At 34.9% G+C, this 25,971-nt stretch overlaps 1 protein-coding gene across 1 annotated transcript in view; it reads right to left on the bottom strand.

The window, feature by feature from the left end:
* Sntg1 (syntrophin gamma 1) overlaps positions 1-25,971 on the bottom strand; it is a 739,717-nt gene that overhangs the window by 514,503 nt on the left and 199,243 nt on the right. The window contains exon 2 of the mRNA XM_048358693.1: positions 16,244-16,319. The gene's annotated coding sequence lies outside the window, so the exon portion shown is untranslated. The remainder of the gene's footprint in view (positions 1-16,243; positions 16,320-25,971) is intronic.

Genomic DNA, 25,971 nt, shown 5'->3' with positions numbered 1-25,971 from the left:
TCCAGTGGTCCTTTGGAGACCCCTAAATTTGAAACAGAGCAATATATGAATATATGCTTTTTATGTATGTACTATGTATTCTCTCTCTGTCTCTCTCTCTCTCTCTCTCTCTCTCTCTCTCTCTCTCTCTCTCTCTCTCTCTCTCTCACACACACACACACACACACACATACATCCACAAACACAATCAACTGGAATTTGAGCAGGCTATGAAAGATTTGGTTATAAAGAAAAACTGTGCATAATATGTACACATATGGCTAATATAATTCTTTGCAACTAAGGAACATGAAGAAATATAAATACAAACTTAAATAACCATAATCTTCTTTTCTAAAGTAGGCTATCAGTTTTTAATCCTTAATAAAATGAACAAAATACTAAAAAGATAACACCTTTTGCTTAGAAGAATTCCCTCCACTATTGATCCCACCCTATCTATTTATTCACCAAGAATGTTCTCATCTATTGGCAAGTCTGTGCCACCCACACTTTTTTGCTCTTTCTTTGTAAAATGCACATTTTAAATATAGCATATTTTTCTTACCTTTTTGTAAATTAAATTTTATTGTCAAGGTGATGTGCAGAGGGGTTACAGTAACAAATGTAAGTTAGTGAGTAAAATTCTGGTCAAACTTGCTACCCATTCCCTCATTTTTCTCCCACCTTCTCTCCCCCTCCCCCAGTATCCTTCCCCATTGTACAGTTAATTTTCAACATACTATCTTTCAAGTATTGCTATTGAAGTGGTTCATCCTTTATCCCTTGTCTCACCATTTTAATGTTACATTTCCCTTCCCTAATACAGGTGAACATATATACAATACCCAGGGTACCAAAATCAAATACAGTTACAATAGGAGATAAACAATGGGAAACAGAAACAAAACAGGAAAGAATTTCACATAATACATTAAAAATAAAAACAATAAAAAGCCTCTTGATTCTATATCTTAGAGTTCATTTCACTTAGCATCACCTTATATGATCATAAGCAGATATCTATTGAGTTTTTGGGATCTTCTGCTAGTATTTTGCTAGACATATACTAATTATTACCAATGAACAAAACCATGGAAGCTATGTTTCTTTGGGTCTGGCTTACTTCACTTAATACAGTTTCTTCCATATCTTTCAATTTCCTTATGAATGGAGTGATGTCATTCTTTCTGATGGAAGCATAGAATTCCATTGCGTATATATGCCACATTTTCTTAATCCAATCTTCAACTGAGGGACATCGGGGTTGGTTCCCTATTTCACTTTTGGTAAATAATGCTGCAATGAATATGGAGGTAACTTTAGTTTGGCCTTATTTGTGATCAGTTGGATAAATGCCCAGAAGTGAGATTGCTGGGTCATAAGGGAGTTTTATGTTTAGTCTTTTTTTTTTTTTTCAAATTTTTATTATCAAACTGATGTACAGAAATGTTACAGTTTCATACGTTAGGCATTGGATACATTTCTTGTACAGTTTGTGAGGAGCTTCCATACTGATTTCCGGAGTGTTTGAACAAGTTTACACTCCCAAAAACAGTGTTTGCTTTTGGCCACATCCCCATCCGCATCTGTTGTTATTAGTTTTCTTGATAATGGCCATTCTAGCTGGGGTAAAGTGGAATCTCAATGTTGTTTTGCATTTCTTTTATGGCCAGAGATGTTGAGCATTCCTTCATATGTCTATTGGCCATTCTTATTTCCTCTTCAGAGAAGTCTCTCTTTAAGTCATTAGACCACTTATTAATGGGGAAGTTGGTTCTTTAAGGATTTGTTTTGGGGGAATTTAATTTTTTGAATTTTCAGTATATTTTAAATATGCGGCCCTTTTCTGTTTTACGGCTAGTGAAAATCTTCTCCCAATCTGTGGGCTTTCTATTTACCTTGCTAGCTATGTCCTTTGCCATGCAGAAGCTCTGCAGTTTCAGGCAATCCCACATGTCCAACCTTTCTTTTAATTTGTTGTGTTTCAGGTCTTTATTAATTAAGCTTTGACTTGTACCAAGGAGCCCAAGTGTTTCTCCTATTCTTTTGTGTAATGTTTTCAGGGTATCTGCTTTTACCTTTAGGTCTTTGATCCATTTCAAATTGATTCTGGTTCAGGGTGATATATAAGGATCTAACTTTACTTTTCTACAAATGTTTAACCAATTCTTCCAGCACCATTTGTTGAAGAGGCTGTCTTTCTGCCATCCTAACTTTTAGCTCCCTTCTCAATGATTAGGTAGGCATATGTCTGTGGGTTCACTTTTGGGTCTTCAGTTCTATTGGTCCCAGGCCTGTTCTTTTGCCAATACCAAGCTGTGTTAACTAGTATAGCTTTGTAATAGAGTTTGAAGTTTGGTATTGAAGTTCCTCTTGCACTAGTCTTCCTGCTAAGGATTGTTTTTGCTCATCTGGTCCTTTATTGTTCCATATGAATTTTTACATTGCTTCCTCTATTTCATTGAAGAATGATGTTGAGATATTGATGGGTATTGCATTGAATTTGTAGATAGCCTATGGCAGTATTGCCATTTTCATGATGTTGATTCTCCCAATCCAGGATCATGGGAGGTTTTTCCATTTCCTTAGTTCGGCTTTAATTTCCTGTATCAGGTTTATAAAGTTTGCATCATAGAGTTCTTTCATTTCTTTGGTTAAGTTTATTGCTGGGTATATAATTTTTTAAGCTATTACAAAAGGAGTTGCTTTCCTGATTTCAGCCTCTTCTCATCATTGCTCTCTGGGGTCTTAGCTAGAGGATAAATTTACACATAGTCATTTACTGGGAGCACCGCATAGCTCCATCAGTGATGAATGTCAAGGACATTATTGACAATATATACTTTAAATTGAGCTGAAGCAACTCTTGAAATTAACTCTTCATATTTCATATTTCAGATAAACATTTGAATGCACATTAGCAATATTAAAGTCTTATCTCAAAGTATAAGTGGATTTCATTTTTTCTTAAAATTAATCTCTTAGTAACAGGTTATTGCTAGTAAATCTTGAGCACTCATGAAAAATTACTCACACCTCTGCACAAGCTATTGACTAAAATTATAGGCTTTCCTCCCTGATTTACATCTTTTCATTACACTTTCACTATTATGAGTTTCTGAAATCTAATAATGTGCTAATTTAAAATCTGCAGAAAGCTTAAATATAACAACTGTTTATTCAGTGGGACTATGAAAGGTAATGGCAAGCTATGAGAAGGATTTTTTCAAACACCAATTTGATACATAATTTTTTTTTATCTTTTGGGGAATGAGAATCATCTTACTAAATTACTTCACAGTCTCCTTAAATATCAGGAGAAAATATAGATGATAAATACTATTACTCATGATTTCAAATGGAAATTCAATATGTTCTCATCATTTAGAAAAATGTAGATATTCACATTCAGTAAAGTATTGGATTTCTGGCATAAATCAGAGCTCAAGGCAGAAACTTGTAATTTTGCTGAATTTTGTTTATATTGAAATTGAGACACAGAACTTGAAAATGAGAGTTTTCAATTACAACAGTGGAGAGAGATAGAAAAGAACCCTGACTTTTGACTTCAATTCAGTGCTGGATTCCTAGTACCTCTACCTTACAAATGACCTGATGGCCAAATTAAAGCACAAATCATGTGTTAATTTGAAGAAAAATCCGCTCTAAACTCCTGAATGTCCTTTTTTCATCTTCAAATCTTAGATTGCATAATGTATACAATGCAATTAACAGTGTATTCCTAAAAGGTAGTCACTATGTTGTAATATTTCATGGATATCTGTTACAACATTAACCTCCTATCTTCCAGATTCACAATACATTAGTTTTGAATTTTAAGAAGTAACTTAGAAAGAAAATATCTATCCTTTCTTAATTTCAAGTGCAGTGAGATTTAAATAACTGTCACTGTAACCAAACATGCCTAACTATGTTTTAATCAGCGAATTTAATTGCATTTAAATTTAGAATATTTTAAGTACTTCAAAAAGAAATTAAAATATATCACCTTGATAGGATATATCATTTTCCAAATAACAAAAGTAGAACCTGAATCATAGTGAAAGTTTCCTAAACAAAAATTTGAGCCTTTTCACTTTTAGTAGTTCTTTTAAAAATATTGTAAATAGGGGCTGGGGATATAGCCTAGTGGCAAGAGTGCCTGCCTCGGATACACGAGGCCCTAGGTTCGATTCCCCAGCACCACATATACAGAAAAAACGGCCAGAAGCGGCACTGTGGCTCAAGTGGCAGAGTGCTAGCCTTGAGTGGGAAGAAGCCAGGGACAGTGCTCAGGCCCTGAGTCCAAGGCCCAGGACTGGCCAAAAAAAATATATATATATATTGTAAATAAATATCTCCCTTAAAATTCATGAATAAATACTTCATTTGTAGCTCACTAATACCTATTTCTAGCTATATGAGACATGATACAAATATAGATATTTTGTTAATGTGATAAATGAAATAACTAAAACCAGATGAAAAGGAAATATATGATTAAAGTGATACTTTGTGTTAGAGTTAAATTCAGGCCTGTGCCTTCAGGATGCTGTTTAACTGCTACTGAAATAGCATACATTGATCCAATGACAGAATGGAAACAATGTCCTTATTGTACAGGTGAAAGAACTTAAAACTAAATATATATATATTTGGGCAGTTGGATTTGAAAACACCAACTTCTTTGTCTTTGTCTTTTTAACAAAATCAAAGTCAACAAAACAAACAGCAAACCCCTTTAGAAGCAGAGCTAATTTCTATGCTATGCAGAACGGTGTCAGGCAACTTGGGATTCTCACTTTGCTGGCTTCCTGTTCCTTCCCTGGGCTGCTTGGCTGGCTCTGGGTGGCTAAGGCCAGACTTAGCCTTCTCTGTGGATTCTGTGACTCCGTGGCATCCAGTAAGTGATGAAGGGTAAAAATGATTTGGACAAACTTGTAAATCTTCCTTTTCATTGCCCAGTCATACTGTATTAATACCGTGAGAACATAAACATTGAATTGAAATCAATATCATTGGTCATGTATAGCAACAGTTTCCCCCGAAAATTTCTGTATCACGGGATGATCTAACATAATTTATAGCTAATAGAAGAGCAAGATAGGCGGTTTGCTTAACCATTTCAAATTTCAGTCTCATGAATGAATTTAATAATGTTAATTTACCTGGCATATTCCATGAACCCGTGTTACTAACTAAATATTTTAGAATTGAAAATCTCTTGCCAAATTGTAAACTGTTCTGCTTTCATTTTATAAAATTACACTTGATGAACCATAAGAAAAATACATTTCCTTTTAAAGTAAAATCTTATTTTTCTGTCACCAAATGCCTGTGTGTAATAGATATAGTTTAGAAGTCAGGGGCTGGGATTGCGGCTTAGTGGTAGATGCTTGCCTACCATGCATGAAGCCCTGGGTTCAAATCCTCAGTACCACATAAACAGAAAAAGCCAGAAGTGGCACTGTGCTTAAGTGGTAGAATACTAGCCTTAAGAAAACTGAGCTCATGGACAGTGCCCAGGCCCTGAGTTCATGCCTCAGGACTGGCAAAAAATAAAAACGTCAGTTATTTTTAGTACCTAAAATTCAAAGTCTAAAGAAACAAAGGCAAATATGAACAACAACAGAAAAACCAAATGCAAAACTTTTAGCCTAATATTTATAGCAAAATACCACAAGCCCATGAATTTTATTTTTTTCAATAAAGCATGTGTATGAAGTGTGGAATGACAGATAAAACAAAGAAGTCTTGACATAGTAAAATATAGAGAGAAGACGAAGTGCTTAGCTCAAAGATCCTCTAATCCAGCATTGCTTCTTGGCCTGTTTTCTCAGCATTCTAACTCTTCCCTCCATGTACTCTAGTCAATTTATTCCATCCACAGGAAGATTGAACAGGTGGATGCCTTCTCTCTGAGAGCCCTTTATATCACTACCATCAAATGACCAAGCAGGTCATTTGTGTGCAGTGCAGACTCCTGCTGCTTTGGCCCACAGGAAGTGGTAGAATGGCTTGCAAGAGTTCCACAGGAATGTGTAAGAAGCTTTATTGAAACAATTTATCTTTGCAAGTCACTGGCAAATGTTTGAAGAAAAAAGAGTACTTCCTGTCTCTGTAACTTTCTTCAATTTTAAGTGGAAAAGAACATTCACTTGATTATAACATGCAGAATAGTGATGGTTAATTCTTTATTATCAAAAGAAAATCAAAGAAAAATTGATTTGCAAAGAACCTTACTAATGCTGCCAGTATCAACAACTGCATACTTCAATCAGATTATGCATTAAATATAAATCTGTATTGTAACCCTGATAGCAGAAAATAAGGAATATTTGTACTAATACCTATTATGCTAACTAAACTGCTCAATCAAGAAAAGCAATAAAAAGCATAGTTATAATAAACAACCAATTTTTACATTAGGTACATTCACTGAAAAATTAAACTGTACAGGGAAGAAGTAGAAGTAGAAAGCTGGCCTTCCTTGGTGAAGACAGTTATGAAACTATTAAAAAGTGATTTATGAGATGGATACTGATGGCTCATGCCTATATTCCTTGTTAGTCAGGTGGCTGAGATCGGAAGAATGTGATTTGAAGCCAGTCTGGGGAAAAAAAATTCCATGAGATTCTTGTCTCCAATTAACCACCAAAAATCTGGAAATTAAGCTGGGCTCAAATGATGAATGCTAGCCTTGAGCACAAAAGTTAATAGATAACTCCCAGGCCCTGAGTTCAAGCCCCAGGATTAAGACAAACAAACAAATAAAAAATAATAACTTCAAGTTATGCAATTTCAACTCTAATCCCAATCACTAAGGGAGTATATCATAGTTACTCAATGGTACTTGCTGAGTGGATTAATAAATTACTAAAAATCACCAAATAACTTTTGGAAAATTATTTTTGAGTAGTTGTACAACAAGGTTTTCATTCACTTTATTAATACAACTTATTTTTTTAGCAATTTTAAAATTTTGCTTTTAAGTAGCTTTAAGAAGGGATTTCTATGCAACAAATCAGATATGAATGTGCAATGTACCTTTTATTTTTATTTTAAGTAATTGTCCAAAGAGGTTTCAATAACACAAGTTAATGTGTACAATGAATGTCACCTTTTCAACATTCTCCCAATCTCCCTGATTCATTTTCACACACACACACACACACACACACACACACACACACACACATAAAATTCGTAAGAAATTTAATTTTAAGATAGAAAAGGAGGAATTCCTATAAATACAAATGTTCTATTGTTAAAAACATAGTCTTCACTACAAAGTATTCTAAGAGAGAATCAACTTAGATCTGAGTTTAACTTAGTTTAGAATTTAGAACTTAAAAAAATCTCAATTCTTGGTTCTGTAATATGTTTCAATAATAAATTCCTGCCTCTTTTTGTTTTATGCTTTTGCAACCAAGAACTCTTGTCATGCTTAAAATACTAATTATTTGAACGCAACAAATTTTATGTCTTTCCAATATAATAAGCCTCCTATTCTGTAGTGCTTAAATGCAAAGAAAACATACCAGAACTCAATGTGGTTGTTCTCTCTCTCTAGTTTCCTGAAGCATGGATGTTATCTCTTTTCTGTCCAGGATGGCAATCCCTTTCCCAAAGTATGTACTCAGAAATGAAACAGTTAACAGTGGAAAATCACAGTGCAGTCCACTTTTACCTTGTTTTCTGGAATAGAACAAACATTTTAGTCTCTAGTGTTTTTCAGTGTTATCCCTTAAACAGCAGCTCTGAAGAACCTACCAGGCCTGGAGGTCTCCAGCTCTATCCCACCCTGCCCAAACAGAAAGTCTAGGCTTGAGCTAGAGTCTAACAAGTATAGGTGATTCTGTTGTCAGATCCATTTTATGAACCACTTTTTTATGATATCTAAGAAGACTTAAAAACATAATAAAGGTATAGGAAACAATACATATAGGATAGAAAAGATTAGTATGTCCATTCCATAAATTTCATCTTTTTTACTATCTCTACTGGGTAATTATGTCTCTTCAAAATTTTCTGGGATCTAATCTGTAAATAGCTAAAATGTTTCATTTACAGTGAAGAATAAGATGTTCTAAACTATTTTACTGTTTATACAGAGCTTCTCTGGATTTCTGAGGCAATACCTGGGTGTGCTAGTCTGGTTGGTTTTACAAGTGCCCCTAAAAGTTAATAATCTTAGTAAGGCCCAGAATTTAGCAAAGCTGTGTGGTGCATTTGGACTGTGATGTCAGATGCTCTGTTTTCATAAATACGAGATCCCGCAGAGAGGATGGTGCCTGAAGTGCTTGTGGAAGGTATGTATACTATCTAGACCGCTCACAACAGTTGAGCCACAGAAAGAGCACTGGAAATTTTGTTTGTTTTCTTTGAGGAAGGGGGTGGGTCCTTTAAATAATTCTCATTAGCATACATTAATTATAAGAGGGTATTTTCATTGCACCATTTCCACATATGTACATAATCTTTCTAGATTAAATTAACTCCCTGTCTCTTGCATCCTTCCAAACCATCTTAAGAAAATTTATTGTCCTATGTTCATACAAGTATGTAACAGTCTTTAAGCATTTTCACTCTCATTCTCCCTCTTCATTGAATCTTACTCCTTTCATTGTTACCCTCCCATAAACCTATCTTGTCACTCATTTTTTAACTGTATATTAATTGTATGAAGAGCTCTCACTAGCTATTTCATATGTGCATATTTATAATTCAGATTAATATACTCTATTGTTTTCTCTTTACCCATTTTCCCACTTCTATTGTTTCATACCATTTAGTGAGCTTTCTTATATCATCGTAGGCACAGTGAATTCCAGTATTTTTCTTTCTCCATTGTTATATTATCCTATCATTTCTCCCTTATAACTACCAGAACACCATAATTATTATATATGTACATAAATATCTTCCTTTCTTCCTTCCTTCCTTCCTTTCTTTCTTTCTTTCTTTCTTTCCTTCCTTCCTTTCCTTCTTTCCTTCCTTCCTTCCTTCCTCCTCCCTTCATTCCCCCTCCCTCTCTTTCTTTTTCTTTCTCTCTCTTTCTTTCTTTCTCTTTCTCTCTCTTTCTTTCTTTCTACTGTCTTTCATCCATGGAATTTTTCAGAGAAATAAAAGAAAAGTTTTAAGTTCATGTGCACCACTAAATAGCCAAAGTAATCTTGAGGAAACCAAAGATGAAGGCATGACACTACTTCATTTCAAATGATCTCACAAAGCCATAGTACTTCAGACAATACGGCACTAGTATGAAATAGACATAGACCAACGGAACAAGGTAGAGAGCCAAAGCATGTAAGGTCTAATAACCACTGACAAATTAACAAGGCACTAAGAATTCAATAAATAGTACTGGAAGAACTTCATATCCACAAGCACTGGAAAAAGATAGAGAGGCGAAGCATGTGAGGTCAAATAACCACTGACCAATTGACAAGACACTAGGAAGTCAAAAACTAGTACTGGAAGAATTTTTATGTTGGTACGCAAAAGTATAAAGTTGGATTTGTATTTTATAGCATACCCCAATCCATTTAAAATAAATTAAACATATAAACATGATACTTGAACCACTGAAATTATTAGTGAACAACTTGGATGGAGCTTCTTGATGTTGATAATGAGTAACAAAAAAATAGACAAGTTAGTTGCAGTATATCTAAATGAGAAAGTATAAATTGAAAAAATGACTGTTGCTTTGACAGAGTGCTATAATATTAATATTGTTGAAGTAAGATGAGATTTAAAATTATAGCAAAGACATATCTGGATACTATAAAGAATCAGAAAAACATGATCCAAAATTGGAAGAAGTAGATTAGAATTTATGAGCAGTTTGAAATTTTGAGAGAGCAGTGAAATTTCCATAGAAAAGGAGGAAGATCTATAACTAGGGATAGATTGTTAGGCTATGTAGTTTCTTTTAAGCACTCGTCTACTTATGATAGAATTTTCAATTAAATAGAAAATGTACATGCTAGTTAGGCTAATTAATTGTTAGTTCTAACCAGTTACCCAGAACTTCCCATTTTTTTGTGTGTGAATGTGTGTTTACAGTGGGAGAGAGGTAATGAGAATGAGGAGGAGAAGAGCAAGACAAGGAAATGCACAATAGTGCTTTCATACTGGAAGGCAGTTTGACAATTCCACATAGACCCTTTGATGCAGCAGCTTGGCTACAAGGTATTGAAACAACAGATATAAAAGTTCTGTGATGGTCAAAAATTAGCATTTGTACCTGCTTCATTCATAACTACCTTCAGTAGATGAATATGTAAAGGAATATGTAAAGGAAAATACCTGCAAGACCACTGTGTGTCATGGATAAATCTACAATGAATCACCAAAGAAAGGCATCCAGTCTGAAATAATTCAGGCTGCTCACTCTCATTTTATGATATTTAAGGAAAGGTAAAGATCAGTGGTCTTGATGATTTCAGAAATAAGGAAAGAAAAGTTGAATAGGTAAGATAAAAGCAATAATTTTGAGTGGACAGTGACATGTTAGCAGTATGTACATAACACTTGTCAAAAACTATAGAACATAAAAACAAAAATGAGTAAATATTAATGTAGAAAATCCAGAATAAACACACATTAAAAATGTCAGAATATTTGGTTGAATGTATATGCAGAACCTAGTCTGTTGGTTCAATTCCCAATGACAACCAAATGCCACAATTCTGAATGTTGACATTCTAAAAGATCAAAGTCCCTGCTGTCTAAATACAAAAAAAAAATTCTCTATTCTGAGAGGTTAAATTCATACTAAAATTCTAAGAATTGAAACCCCCAAATTGCAAATTCTAATTTTAAGAAAGTCTTTTAAAGTGTATAAAGGCTATCCAGTGGAAGGTATTATTAGTGAGTTTTCAGTTTTGTGCAGCTCTTTCAATCATGATGGTTAGAATTAATATGCAGAAAAATGGTGAATTAGCACATTGCAAGTGACTGTGAGCATGTTTGCAAAGCACAGCAAAGTGGGCCTCAGTGGACTGGGGCAGGGGTTGAGGGTGTCCCATCACTGAGAAATTGAACCTAAGCAGCAATTCATTGAGATTCAAAGTATAGTTTAAAGATCGAGAAACTCAGTCAATTCTTGCATACTACCACTCTGCAACTATATATAATATATAGGGAGAGTTTCTCCCTATTTTTAGTTGCCATTATTATTTTCCTGTGGTTTGTTATTCTGTGCATCACATCTAGGTTGCATTCAGAAAATAAAGGTACAAATTGCACAAATTGAGTTTCCCATTTGTTCTTCCAACTAGAGTTTTTTATTCTAGCAAATTTGGCTCTGTGAAAGTACATGGTCAAAATGCTGAATTTTAAAATATGGTCATTTGCTTATTAGACATATTGAAACTTCCTGAGGCAAGGAATAGACATCCCATTCACACATTGTTGTTTCTCAAGATCCCCTCTCTGAGACTGTGCATTTAGTACTTCCATAGGTTTTCATCTTGTCAGAAGACATAACTGGCTGCCAGAGCATTTCAAGTAGTTTGAGTTACAAAGCTGAATGCACTGACAAGTCAAGTAGCACACTTTTATATATGGTTGTTTATGATTGTCTGTTAAAACAGTTGTATCCTTGGGTCTATTGTTATTAAGAGCTTTTAGGCTTAAATGTAAATTCTTACTGCCAACTTCATTGTGAATTGTTCTGTCATGTTTTATGTGTCCCTGTTAAGTCTACTTATAGAATATAAACAAATAACTTCTAAATAATACTGAGTATTTTTTCTCCAAAACTGTATTTTCAGAGTTTAAGGGATTTCTTTCATTCTTTAGTTCAATTTCAGAGAGTTTGATATTTCAGGATTTCAACATTCTTATTTATATCTTTAGGGATTAAGCTGTAACAATTATTCCCATGAAGCTAGCCCTCCTAGGCTTCAATGATCATCATTTTCCAGGAGCTCCTGAGTTCTGTGTCTCTGCTGGCAGAAGACACTTGCCATTATGAGCAAATCCCACTGTTATTGCTGCTTTTCTTTGGAATGAAGGAGGCTCTTTTGGTACTGGCCTTCCTATCTGTGAGAGGAGCTGAATCAGAAATGCTAGGAAATCAGGCCCTGCCTGCAGCCAAGGGTTTATAATCATGGGGGTGGGTAGTGTGCCCCTCCACTATTCAAGCGTGAAAGCCAAGAAAGGAGCTGATATTAGGGAAACCAGGCTGATCTGATTGTTAAAGAACCCAGTCTATACTCTCACAAATGTATTCCATTTTCTACCAGTTAAGTTACTACAATCTAGAATAGGCATACAGCATTATACATCATAATACTAATGAGATTGTATTTGAAAACTTAATGCTCATTTATTTTTATAACCACCAAAGGTATCTGGTGGTGACCTAAAGATTTACTTATCAATCTTTTCCACAGAGGGATAAAGACAAACAGAAAATTGACACAGTTCAGTCCAGAGAGTCTGCCACTGTAGAAATAGAGGGAATTCCCAAGCCCCAAAGTAGCCTAAAAGGAAAATAATGCCAAAAGCTTCCAGAAAATTCATTTCTGCTGACTAGGAGAAACAAAAGAAAACAATTAACGGATTTTTCACAAGTAAAATATGATATATTTTCTCTTACTCTGAGAAATAATTTTGTATATAACTTTATGAAAGTTTCTTATTATTTTCTGATGTATTTTGACATGAGATCTCACTATGAAATCCACAATGCCTTCAGATTCTTTATTCTCCTCATCTCAGTGTTGGGGTTACAGGCATGTACCACTCTGCTCAGCTAGAGAAAGTTTATTAATCTCTCCCTGGTGTGTGTGTGTGTGTGTGTGTGTGTGTGTGTGTGTGTGTGTGTGTGTGTGTACACATACTGGGAATCAAACTCAGGGCCTTATACATTCTATGCAAACTCTCAAATTCTACAAATGTGCTACATTCTCAGCTCTTGAATTTTTAAATATATGAATGATATTTATTGAAAGAATTTTTAAGATAGCCACCTTTTTTTCTCAACACAGAAAGTAGCTGCAGATCCATTTGAGCAAATTTTTCTGAAATATTTATTGGGGTCCTATATATTTTGGTATATTGTAAACCCTGGGGTCACAAAGAATATCTGTGACATATAAATTTAAGGGAAAAAAAGACTAAAGCAAACAGCCCAAACACAAATCAGCAATTTTTATTTGAGTCCCAAGGAATCTTGTGGCCAGTAGCCCCATTTCACTGCCCCAAAGGGAGCTATTCTGAGTCAGTCTGTGGCAAGAAAGATGGATGAGCAGTGGATCACACTTAGAACAAAGGAAGAAAGCTTTCTATGATAGGAAGACAGTGCTGAGCTCCAGACTAAGCTTGGTTGCATTTGACTATTGTACCATTTCATTCATGAACATCACAGTCAGCAAAAATTGAAGTGTTTTACGACCAAAATCAATAATTCACAAACATGCCTAAGTGAGCTGTGTGTTTAAACAGTGTTTCTGTTAGGAAAAAGTCCACTAACACAAGTTCCATCCTGTGAACTACACAATCACACAGAAAGGAAACAGAGCAAGGGAAGACCAAGTAAATCAGGGAGTGGATGATACAGATGACCCCAAAGCACAGAGAAACAACAAGGGAGTAAAATTCCACAATGCTGAATTCATCACAGTCATCCTATCTTAGTAATAAGAAAACATTCAAGAAGTCGGAGATCTGCTCTGAGAGGTTAAATTCAGCAATGAGCACCAGGTGTGAGGTGGAGGACTCAGCTCTCACAGCTGCTGGCATCCCAGTCATAGAGGCGTTCTTATCATGGAACCACTTTCCATTTCAACATGGAACAAATGTAGCTCGACATGTGAACACAGACCAGCAGGAATAAAACATGGGAGACAAAGATATATGTGTTTAACATGATATAGAAATACTTGAAGTGCACAGAGATATTTCCAAAATAACAAAACACTGTTTTTTTGCAATTGTAAGAGGAAGATTCCTTGAGGACAGGACACACCGAGTGAATTTCTCAACTGGCTCCTTGCCGTTTTATCATGCTTATATCATGCTTCATATCATTGCTTATCCAAGACAATGAGCAGGGTACTCAGTAGATGCCTGTAACTGTGCACAGAGCCAAATCAATTATATATCATCTTGTCTTAAGGTATGATTTTATAAATTATGTATAGTAAAACATGATCAATAATTAATAATAAAATCAGACAATTATGCCAAGATAGTGTAATAAAGCCATCAGCATCTCTATTCTTGTGCTTTATAATCATTGGTATTAACAAGCTTCTTAAAGACAATTACTGTGATAATTTAACTGAGACAACTACCAGGTTACTAACAGTAGGAAGTATTTATTGTGGATACTCTAGATAAAGACATGTCCCATGTTCCAGGTGGGACTGTGTGGGATTGCACAAGATGTCATCACAGCACTCAGAACTCAATGCCACTTAAACTGATGAATCAATTAAGTCTAGAACCCTGTTTAACATTTTGAACTGCAGTTACTCACACTATGAAATTGAAAACACAGAATATAAAATCACAGATAACAGGCAACTACCACTCTGTATTGAGTCTTAGTGGGAATTCATAAATGAATGACAGTTTGAAACGATAATTATTGGGCTTCACAGAAGAGTGAGGTGAAAGTAAATGGAGTACTGCCCAGTGCTGAGAAATTCTGACTCTCAAGGCTAGAAAAATGTACTTTGGAAGACCAACTTTATTATTTTCTGTATCTTTTAATTAATATTTCCAAATGGGCTTTTAAGTGAAGAACTTAAACTTTTAAGTGAAGAACAAGGAATAATAGGAATCAAGGGGAAAATTTCCTGTTTAGTCTGGAGTTTTGAAAGACTGAGGTTCAGAGCTAAGGAAAGGCAGACAGGCCAAGTTCAAGATCATGTTTGTTGAGAATGCTGTCTCAACAACATGATCTTCCTTGATCTTTTATCTGTTTATCTTATCTAGGGGATTTTCCTGGGGAAAAAATGTCTGTACTATGAAAAAAAAAAGGTCCAGCTATAAAAATCATCTGGGAACTTTAAATATAATATCTTGATTACATGCAGTAGAGAAATTTTTGATGTTTCTTATATAGTATTCAATTTAAGGATAAGGAAAATGACTGAATTAAAGTAACCAAGGACCAAATTTGAGTGAGAAAACACTTCCATTTGTTAGTCATCCTTACCTTTATACATTCTACTATGAGAAACATAGCTCAGTATTGTTGTCATGCTCAACAGAGTTCTTAGTAAAGAGAACATTCCTGTGCCCTGATTGCCCTTAACTGAAAATGCCTCTGATGTTGCCCATGACCCTTGTGAACTCAGTTTGGGGTCTCCAATAATAAACAATTTGCTTGTATGTAAACATCCAGTTCTCAATTTCTGTATTTTTCATAGCACCAATACACACTCAAAGCAGTCTTTCTATTTTCATGTTACATTGGAATACAATTTACAACATCAATATGTATACAATACAATTCCCAGTACATGGATTATTTGAAATACAATAGACTCCAATGAGTCACACAAAACTTGAGTACACAAAACTTCACAAATATGGTGAAAATTTATTAGGAAAAAAGATTCAGTATTTTCCAATCCTAGTTTTGGAAGTTTGGTTCTATTTTTTAAGCAGGCAGGGTGTGGTTTCTATCCACAGTAACAGACAAAATTGTTCTTCTGCTACTTCCAGTGTGCTTTCAAAACCTTCTGAACATGTATTTGGTTCATTTTACTAATTTCTTACCAATTCACTTACTGTTCTCATCAAGCAAAGGATAATGTAACAGGTCTTCTTTGTTCTTAAGTGCTGTGAAGCAAGTTAAGGATTGTCTGCCAATCTTTCCCAGAGTGTCACCCAAAACACCCTCTTCTGGACTCTACAGCTTATAGCTAGCTGGTGTGGTGGCAGTTCTTTGTCTTAAGGAAGCATCTGACCTCATACCTAATAAAATAGGCTTTTAAGAAACTAATTGCTATTTCTCATTACTCCCAATAATGCTAGTTAAATAAATAGCATATATACAATTATAGTTGTTTAAATACATATTATTGAAAAATTATCCAAATATAAACTACAACAAAAAGTTGGAATGTGTTCAAAGAATTGTCAGAAGATTGAGAGAAAAATGCCTTCTCAAAACAATAAAAGAGGAATAACAAAGATTAATATCAAAGTAAACAATTGTCTTATTAAATATAGAAAAAAGTTATTTTTATTAATTAACTCATAATTATTTATTACTAAATAATTATCTTACTTGAATTTAGGTAGGGAAATATTTTCTTGTGCCGTATGGTCACTTCTCCGGTAATCTCAACATCCTGGAGAGCAATCTAGAAGTAGAAATGAAAAGGTAAAAGAATCCATGAGGTTTGTACTGCATTGGCTTTCCTGACAGGTTGCCACCCACATTCAAATTATGCCTACTGCCAGCACACTCTTTTTCAGCTTCTAGGATTACCTCAAAACATTTGTGAATCATCAAGAACAAAAATAAGTCAATGTTTAACAAAGGGATACTATCACAAGTTTAAGTTCTACTGACCACATTCTGTGGAAATTCATTTTAAAAGAAATACTAGACAGTATTTGGTAATCTGCCAATTTCTTTTGCCAGGAGTTGTCACTCCAATATAACCTGCCAATACGAAGGGCTTGAGAATGAACATCCAAGTTGAAATTAGTGAAACTATTTTTGAAAATTTTCACTTTTGAGGAATAGCCTATAGATTTGATACCAAGAAGTGATGACTCTTTCCTGAGACTTAGCTATTCACTCCATTTTATGGTGGGAAAGGAGACGGACTCCTTAAAAGTTTATGCATTTCAAAGCTGAACAAAAATTACTCATTCTTAATGCTAGAATGATGACTTTGCTTTTTGTCACTTGATTTTTCATGATTGCATTTGGGTTACATATACTCTCATGAATTTAGGATTATACGGTAGAAAAACTCTGATACTTTATCAAATGATGGCTAAGTGCTGTATTTATATTTAATAGAGATGGTAAGTAGAAATTTCAGGGTTATAGAACTGGATGGCTAGGAATCATTTGTGAAGCTTTCAGAAAATAGGCATCAGTTTCAGGACTCTGAGTTTTATTTAGATTTACACACAGGTTTGTATGGGTGGGGGAAGCTGTAGAAAAATTTAAACGATAGCCAGGTTGGGATTTCTGGGAAGAATAATACTCAGACAATACCTAAAATTTCTACTTCCTGATATACTCTTTGAATATGGCTTTAGTTTGCGACTATGATGGGAGTGCTGGGAGAAGGTACCATTAGGAGACATGGGTGGAGGGATTTTACAGACTTGATTCCCAGAGTCAGTTCATGATCTTAAAGGAGATGATCCAGATGGCTACACTTCATCAGGTTGGCACTCACACAAAATTTCAGGTGAATCAGACTGAGCAGACTGGAGTTATGAGGCAGCTCAGTCGAGACATGTCCATCTTCTAAAAGTGGCTGTTAGGTGCTCTGTGCAGCCCTAGCTGCCCCAGAGCAAGAACATAGAGCCCTGTGCCATATAGTCTTGAAGAATTGTGTTCTACTGACATATTAAATCATCTGGTGAAATGATTCTAAGCTTCAAATGAGAACATGGCCCCAGGGCCCCCATGACTGCAACCTTGTGAGATCCTGAGCAAGGAAAACCCCTGGGCCTGCTACTCTGACTCAAGGAAACTACAAGCTAACATAAGTGCACTTCAAATCACTAAGGTTATAACCCTTTCCTATTTACCGGGAGAAATTAATAGATGAAAGAAGTATAATGCTGCCTGGTCCATCATTTAATTTAGCAAACCTTTATCACAATACAACTTGGGTTTCAACCTAGGCTTTCATCATACACCAATAGAGTTCTATGCAAGAGTAAAGTTTTGTGTGTCTTCAAAATACATTTAAAATTTTATGAACAAGAAGCATTTCACAAACCAGAGATGTCGTTATTTGAAAAATGTTTTTGACTTAAACATTATAAAAGGAAGAAGAAAACAGCTTACAAAATGAGTGTTCAGGGAACTGCAGTAAGTTTACTTCTTGTCCAAGCTCATTCTGGTATCTATTAGAACTAACAAAAATATTGTGTGTTCCAAACATAAGACAGTTTATATCAGAACTTACTGGAAATCTCAAATCAAACTTTCATCTACAGTGGTAAGTGAGCCTAGTTTAATGCTCTACACTCACAGAGGTCAGAATTGGTGACAAAGGTAAAGAGGATTCCTTGTTTCAGGATAAGTGTAGGAAAAGTATTCCTGTTTCTTTAAGAATATTTTATCAAGAATATAAAAAATGAAGTTGGTAAGACCTATTGAAAAGAATTTGATGATATTTTATTGACCTGCATTTCAGAATGTGTTTTGTAAGAGTATTGTGGACACAATGAGCTGTTCTGTCATGGTTGGCTCTGGATGCTAAACAGGAGACCACATCTTTATTTTTTATTTAATTGTCAAGGTGATGTACAGAGGGGTTACAGTTACATGCTTAAGGTAGTGAATACATATACATTTCTTGTCATGCTTGTTGCCCCCTTCCTCATTTTCTCCCACTTTCCCTCTCCCCAACCCACCCCCTTTGCTTTCATCATTAAAAAAAAAAATCTTCTCCTTGATGGGCATTGTCAATTTAGTCTACAATGCTTACAAACCCTGTGATTATTAACAACAAAACAATTCCTTCCAGGTCAGGTGATATGTACATTTCTTTCATTTTACTTAGTGAAATCTGTTCCTTCTTTTTCTCTCATTTCTTCCCCCTCCCCCTACTGCCCTTTACTTGCTTAGTTTGCTCTCATCGGTGTTCATTGCAGCCGTTGAGTCACCTCTACTGTACTTTCCCCCCCATTTTCCACTCATTCTGTGCCATCTTCTCAGCTTTCCTCATATGTGCATGTGTATACATCATATATAAGAAAAAGAGTATAAGGTCCTTTAAATGCTAGAAGACTAATTAAGAAGGAGTCCTTTGCTTCCTTATCAGCGGAGTTCTTTTCAGTATGGATATTAATTTATGTACATATGTATTAGTGTTTGGGTTTTACTTTTTGGTGCGTTTCTTCCAAGATTGACCTTTTGTGGTCTCACTGTAAGTTGGTATCTTGGGTCCTGCTTTCTTTGTCATGTCTCTTTGTTATTTATTTCTAATACCCACATATCTGGGAAAGTATATGCCATTTGTCTCTATGTTCTAGGCTTGTCTTGCTGAACATGATTTGTTCTAGACCTGTCCATTTCCCGTGAATACCATTATTTTATCATTTCTAATAGCTCTGTAGAATTCCATTGTGTACAGGTACCACATTTTGTAGATCCATTCATCTGTACTGGGGCATCTGGGTTGTTTCCATATCTTAGCCTCTGTGAACAGTGTAGCAATAAACATGGCAGTTCAGTTGTCCTTGCCATATCCTGGATCCTTTTGCTCAGGGTATATGCTTAAGAGAAGTATGGTTGGATCCTAGGGTATGTCTATGCTGAGTTTTATAAGGAACCTCCAAATTGCTCTCCAGAGTGGTTGTACTAGTTTGCATTCCCACCAGCAGTGCAGTAGGATTCCTCTTTCTCTGCATCCCCTGGAGCATTTGTTGCTGCCTGAATTCAGATTATAGGCCATTCTGGAGGTAACAAACAGTACAAGAAATGTATCCAATGCCTAAAGTATGAAACTGAAACTGCTCTGTATATCAGTTTGACAATAAAAAAATAAATAAATGAAAGGCAAACAGACAATTAGAACAAAAAGATTATAGGCCATTCTGACTGGGGTAAGGTATCTCAGGATTGCTTTTATTTGCATTTCCTTTACTGACAGGGATGTTGAGCATTTCCTAATATGTTTCTTTGCTATTTTTATTTCTTCTTCTGGAGATCATATCTTTTAAAAATCCTAAAGATGTTATAAGAACTCCATACATGATCACAATTATACTTTGTAACATTATCCAAGAAGATAATCTATGTACACATCACTGAAATTTCTTCTGGCATTGGTAAGTCAGATATAGCTGCAGTATTATTTGTTTGTACCACAGCTGGAGCTCAAGAAGTTTTGGGTATTTGCAACATCTCTCAGTAACTTTCAAGTGGTCCTATGTTCAAGACTAAAATAAGATACTGGATATAAATAGATGATGAAAGCAACATGAAGTGTGAAGAGTCCAGTTCTCTTATCTAGATACTGAACATGTAAGAGTCCAATATGGTCAGCATAATTAAAACACTGGAATAATTTGCATGTACTTACATTTTAAGAGGCAAGTCCTTAATCTCATATTTATCCTAAGATTCTTAGGCACTGGTTACATATGCATTCTCTTATGACATTCAAAGAACATGTAGAAAGGTATCAGGTTAGGAATGCTTGAGTATTCGTCTGTCTTGTGCTTTAATGTCGTGACAAAATGAATTTGTACACAATCACTATAAAAATTGAAATCATGCCAGATGGTGGTGGCTCCCACCCATAATTCTAGCTAATCAGGAGGCTGAGATCTGGGGATCATAGTTAAAAATTAGCCCAGGCAAAACATCTGTGAGATTCGTATTTTCAATAATTTCTCAGAAAAAGCCAGAAGAAGCACTGTGGCTCAAGTGGCAGAGTGCTAGCATTGCACACAAAGAGGCTCAAGGACAGTGGCCAGGCTGTGAGTTCAAGCCCGAGGACAAGCAAAAACAAACAAAGAAAAAAGATAAAATATCAAAGTCATGATCAGTGTCCTTCACTATAGCTATATCAACTCATGTCTTATTTCTAGGAATTAGTGAAGCTCTTTTAAATCAGTTAGTGGTTTCTCAGTCTGTGAGAAGGGAACATGAGAGGTATAAAATGTTTTGTATGTGAACATACTTTAACAAAAGCAGCAAAATCAAGTTTATATAATAAAAAAAGGAGGAATGGGGTAACAATGTTCAATAAGAAATAAACTCATTACCTTACATATGTAACTGTAACCACTTTATACATCACCTTGACAAAATTAAACTTAAAAAATTAAACAAAAGAGTTAACATCTTATATTATTTTGTATGTTTAATAACAAGAGAACATTGATAACAGTTTTTAAACCTACACACTTTTCTAAGAGCCTAAAACTTTAGGAGCTACACTCCAGTGAATCATCCTATATTCCAAGTGGGACAGTCAAGAGTTATGCCACCCATCTCTATGCATCAACAACTTGCTGTTGTCAATAATAAATTGACAGCAAAAATAAGCAACTGATAACAACAAACTGTCGGTAGCTGAGGACCTTCAAATGATCAGTACAGCAAAGATACAGTAGGACACATTTCTCTTTACCTGTGGCATTCACATGGGTAGTCAACATAGAGTTTCCTGCTGGTCAACAAGAACAGCAATGTTTTGATTCACAGCACTGGCATCATTGTGGTTCTAATCCAATCTCTAGTACATGGTGGCTCTATCCAGAAAGCGATTGAATTAGTGCAGCCTGGCAATGATCCATATCCATCCATTACTCCACACCTGAAATAGTCATACTTGGATATCTCAGACAGCTTGACTCTTTGAACAGTAGTTGGCTGATTTTCAGAATAGCGATAAAGGGTCTGCTATTTTAGCACTTTCAGAAAGTATGCATTCAATAGTAAAGTCTGCATCAGATTCAATTTCCGGCAAGGATAGTGGAGAGGGGGCTAGCTGATCCTTATCAGAAACATGTGTCCAAGCTTCCAATGATACAGTCCCATGCTTGAACCTGAGACTGTGACAGAATCAGTTCACCACAGTGCCTGTAACCAAGACTGTTTGTCCTACCAAAGAACACTGAGTGCCAAAGATGCATGTACAGAGCTGTAAAGGAAGTCTGGGTGAGCAAGAGTGAAGCAAAACAGAATAGCATTGCACAGGAATTAAATTTATCTGGAAATATCATTGAACCCACAATTTTAAAAAAAAAGTAGGGCAGAACTCAAAAATTAAAGCTGAAATAGAATGCTTGTTTAACAGAATCAACACTATCTTGTCATAAGAGCTAAAATTCCCATTACATTATAAACTAATGTATCAAGTTAAGTGCCATTAGAAATACAATTTCAGTTACAAAAGCGAACACTTGACACCAGCACAAATGATCAAATGATGAAATAGTGAAATGAATTTAGAAATTTCAACAATTATAAATTCCCATGAAAAATTTGAAAAATTAGTCATGATAGGCAAAGAAAGAGAAGTTAAAAATAGACAAGTGGAAGTTATATGCTTACAAATACAGTAACTAAACCCCTGGATGGGCTTGATATTATTGAAGACCTGTAGAGTGAACTTTAAGACAGCTGAATTGAATTTACTCAATGTACTCAACAAAAGAAAAACAGGGTAAAAAGAGAATATGAAGAAAAACAGATTGATGAAATATTGATTGATGAATTGATGAATATATACCCAAAGACTTACAGGGTGATAAGAAAACCTCTAAGTTGAGTATCATTGAGCTTCCACATCAGAAGAATAAAAATTATGAGATGAGAAAAAAATTTAAAGAAATGATTTAAAATGTTTCATATTTAGCAAAAGACTTAAAGTTCAAGATTGAGAAGCAGATCAATATCAAAGAAGACAAACCAGGAGAAATGTACAATACAAATGCACAAGAAGCAGGAGGATTAATTCATTGCCACTAGGAGAATTCTTTATCAAATGACAAGGTCTTTCATCTAGAACCAGAAATAAAGAGTTTTCAATGGCTGACAGGAAGAAAGAGTCATATACCATTTCTACACTATAAAAAAATAAACTTTGGGAAGTAAAAATATTATTGTGGTAAGAAAAAATAATGGTAGGAAGATGAGGAAAACTAGGATGTATTAGTTGCAGTGCAATTTGTTTTCACTAGAAGGAAAAATATTTCTATGTTTGGGACTGAATAATAGGAAATACAATTGCTAATTAAAACACAGATTGAAATAAGGAGGATATAGTATGTTCATGGATCAGTTAATACAACATACTAAAATCTCAATTCTCTTCAAATTAATCTACAGGTCTCAAGAAATATCTATTACATTTTAGCAAAATTTTGTACACACTACAAATGATCCTGAATTTGATTTCTGAAGAAAGGATCCTATAATGACTGATTTTTTGTGTGTGCAGGTCTGTAGTGGGCCTTGAGCTCAGGGCTTAGGTGTTGTCTCTTAGTTGTGTAGCTCAATCATGGCACTCTATCATAGCTACACTTGAATCAAAGCTTCATTTCCAGGTATTTGGTGTGAAATATCGAAGATAAGAATCTCAGGGATTCGCCAATGCAGGTTGGCTTTGAACTGTAATCCTCAGATCTCAATGTCCTAAGTAGCTAGGATTATAGACATGAAAAGCTGGCATCTAGCTGACTAAAATATTTTCTGATTAAGAAGATTAGAAAGGGAGGAGTCTGTCTCTATTCCGTGGCTTACTATTTTCAGTTACCAAGACAATGTGTTACTAATAGAAAGATAAAAACATATAACAAAAAGAAGAAAGAACCCAAAGTAATCCTGTAGAAATATATAAAATTAATTTTTGGCCCTGAATCTAAGGTAAAATTTAAAAAAAAAAAGAATAGCCTTCCCTAACTTTGGCTAAAAATTAGATATCCATAGTTACTAGACTTGGCACAAAAACCTGACCCATAAAATAAGAAACTAAATTAGACTTTGTCAAGATAAAGGATGTTTACTCTGTCACAGTGCCTATTAAAAGGATAAAAAAAGACCAGTGTGAGACAATTTTTGAAAGTTAAATGTCTTAAAATAATTTTATGTATACAACACATAGATAAATCTCAAAACTCAATATTGCAAAAAAATCTAATGAGCCATTTTGAAGATAACTACAAGACATGAACAAATACTTTATTGTAGAAGATACTCTGATGGACAATAGGCATATGAAATGTTTCCAATATCATTTACCCTTCAGTAGTGTGAATTAAAATTGCAATGAAAGGTTACAATATACCCATGAAAATGCTAAGAGAGAAAAATAATATAACTGCTGGTTTATATTTAAAAAAAGAAAATGCTTATGTACTTCTGAAATGTAAAGCAATTCCACCACTCTGGCAAATAGCTTGGCATTTTTTAAAGTAGTAATCAGCTGCCAATATAATGTAGTAATTATACTCTCACAGAAATGAACACTACTTTTTGTCAGAATTATGTTTGTGAACATTGATAGTAGTTTTAATTTTCTAGTACAACAGAACACAATCAAAACATACTTGAATTGGTAAATAATTAAACAATCTTAACACACATAACCTGTAAAGTAATTCTTACAATAAAAGGGAAAAAGGTGTTGATATATACAACTTTGGAAGAACTCCAAATGTCAGTATCATGGCACATGCAATGTTTTTATTTACACAGTATTCATGAAGTAACATCATTATAGGTTAAAAAAAAACCCACAGATAAGTATGAGGTAGAGGAGTGCATTACTATAAATGGATAGAAAAATGAAATCTTGTAGAAACTATGTTTAGATATGTTGTTGTATAAAATGTCATCAGAGACTTGTGTGAAAAAAATATGACACACAGAAAGTTAATGCCAATGGAATAAACTGTATAGATTGTAACAATGCCAATTCCTAATTTTACTAATCACAGACTAAATAAATTATTTAAATACTGAATTTTGAGGGACTAGGAAAATATTATAAAGGGTTTCACAGTTCATTGCCTTGCAATGTCCAAATTTAGTAACTCCTTCAAATCTCAGAGCTAAAACCAAAACCTCAAAGGAAGGATGATTATTTTAACCTCTTCCAGCAACACAGAATGTACTATGCTGTATTTTGTAAATTAAAAGTTCGCCAACGGCTCACATATTAAAAGCTTATTGTTGCATAGAAGCAGAATAAGGAAGCCTTTAATAGCTGATATTTAGAAGGAGGCTTCTACTCTCACAGTGTAACCTTGAAGTAGACAAAGGAACCCCTTTGTTGTTGTTTTCTCTTTTCTGGCATGTTGCTATAAAGTAAACAGCTTTCTCTACCACACTTCCTTGGGATGAAGCACTGCCTTGTCACAGATGCAAAATTAATGACGTCAAATAAGCCTAGATGAGCCAAAATAAGGTTTTCTTTTCTAAAATAGATTATCTCTGGTAATTGTTACTATTACTGGAAGATAAGTAACCCAGGACACAAGAGTGGCAAAAGAGCCACACTGTCACTAATTATCACTAATTATACTGCATATATACTATATACATAACATATATACATATAGCATACATACAGACACATATATATCATATATACATGTATATATGATATATGTATTTGTATATATATTTTATATATACATATAGCTATATCTATCTATCTACACACCCGTATTTGTTTATCTGTTGAGCTTGAATATCTCTTTTGGCTCTTGAAGAAAGCATTTATGGGGATGTTCTCACTGGAGCCTTCTGTTTGGGTCATGATCCCCTCTAGCACTCAGCAAAGAGAAAGCAGACATCAGTAATAAGAACAACAATTCAAAACAAACCAGACGTTTATATTTGCCAACATTAGCCTGACTGTGGTGAAATTCAAAGCTCCCTATTTTCTTTGCTGCTGCTCTTCTGGCGTTACTTTCTCTTCTAGGGTCCATTCATTGTTCCTTTCATAAAATGAAACTTTAATAGTTCCCGAAGTTTTTATTTACATTTCTTCATAGGCATTCAAGAAATTTGTGGGTTTTTCTAATCTACCATCTCCCCCTGATACCTTTTAAAACTGGAATTGTGACTTCTGGGAAGACAGCGGAGGAGCTGCACAGCACTAGCTGAGCTCCCTCCGACCTCGCAGTTTTCTCACCCCATAGAAACTTTTACTCCTAGAAAGACAGCCAGAGTAAGTTCTAACAGTACAGGGATTCTGGCCAGGGAAGAAAAATCGACTTTGCTCATCTGAAAACACAGATTTGAGCTCCGGGCGGTGTCCCACTGCCACGCCAGTGCCGGTGCCAGCACAG

The sequence above is a fragment of the Perognathus longimembris genome, chromosome 12 (genome assembly GCF_023159225.1).
Source record: "Perognathus longimembris pacificus isolate PPM17 chromosome 12, ASM2315922v1, whole genome shotgun sequence".
NCBI lineage: Eukaryota > Metazoa > Chordata > Mammalia > Rodentia > Heteromyidae > Perognathus > Perognathus longimembris.
This window is presented reverse-complemented; position numbering and strand designations above follow the sequence as displayed.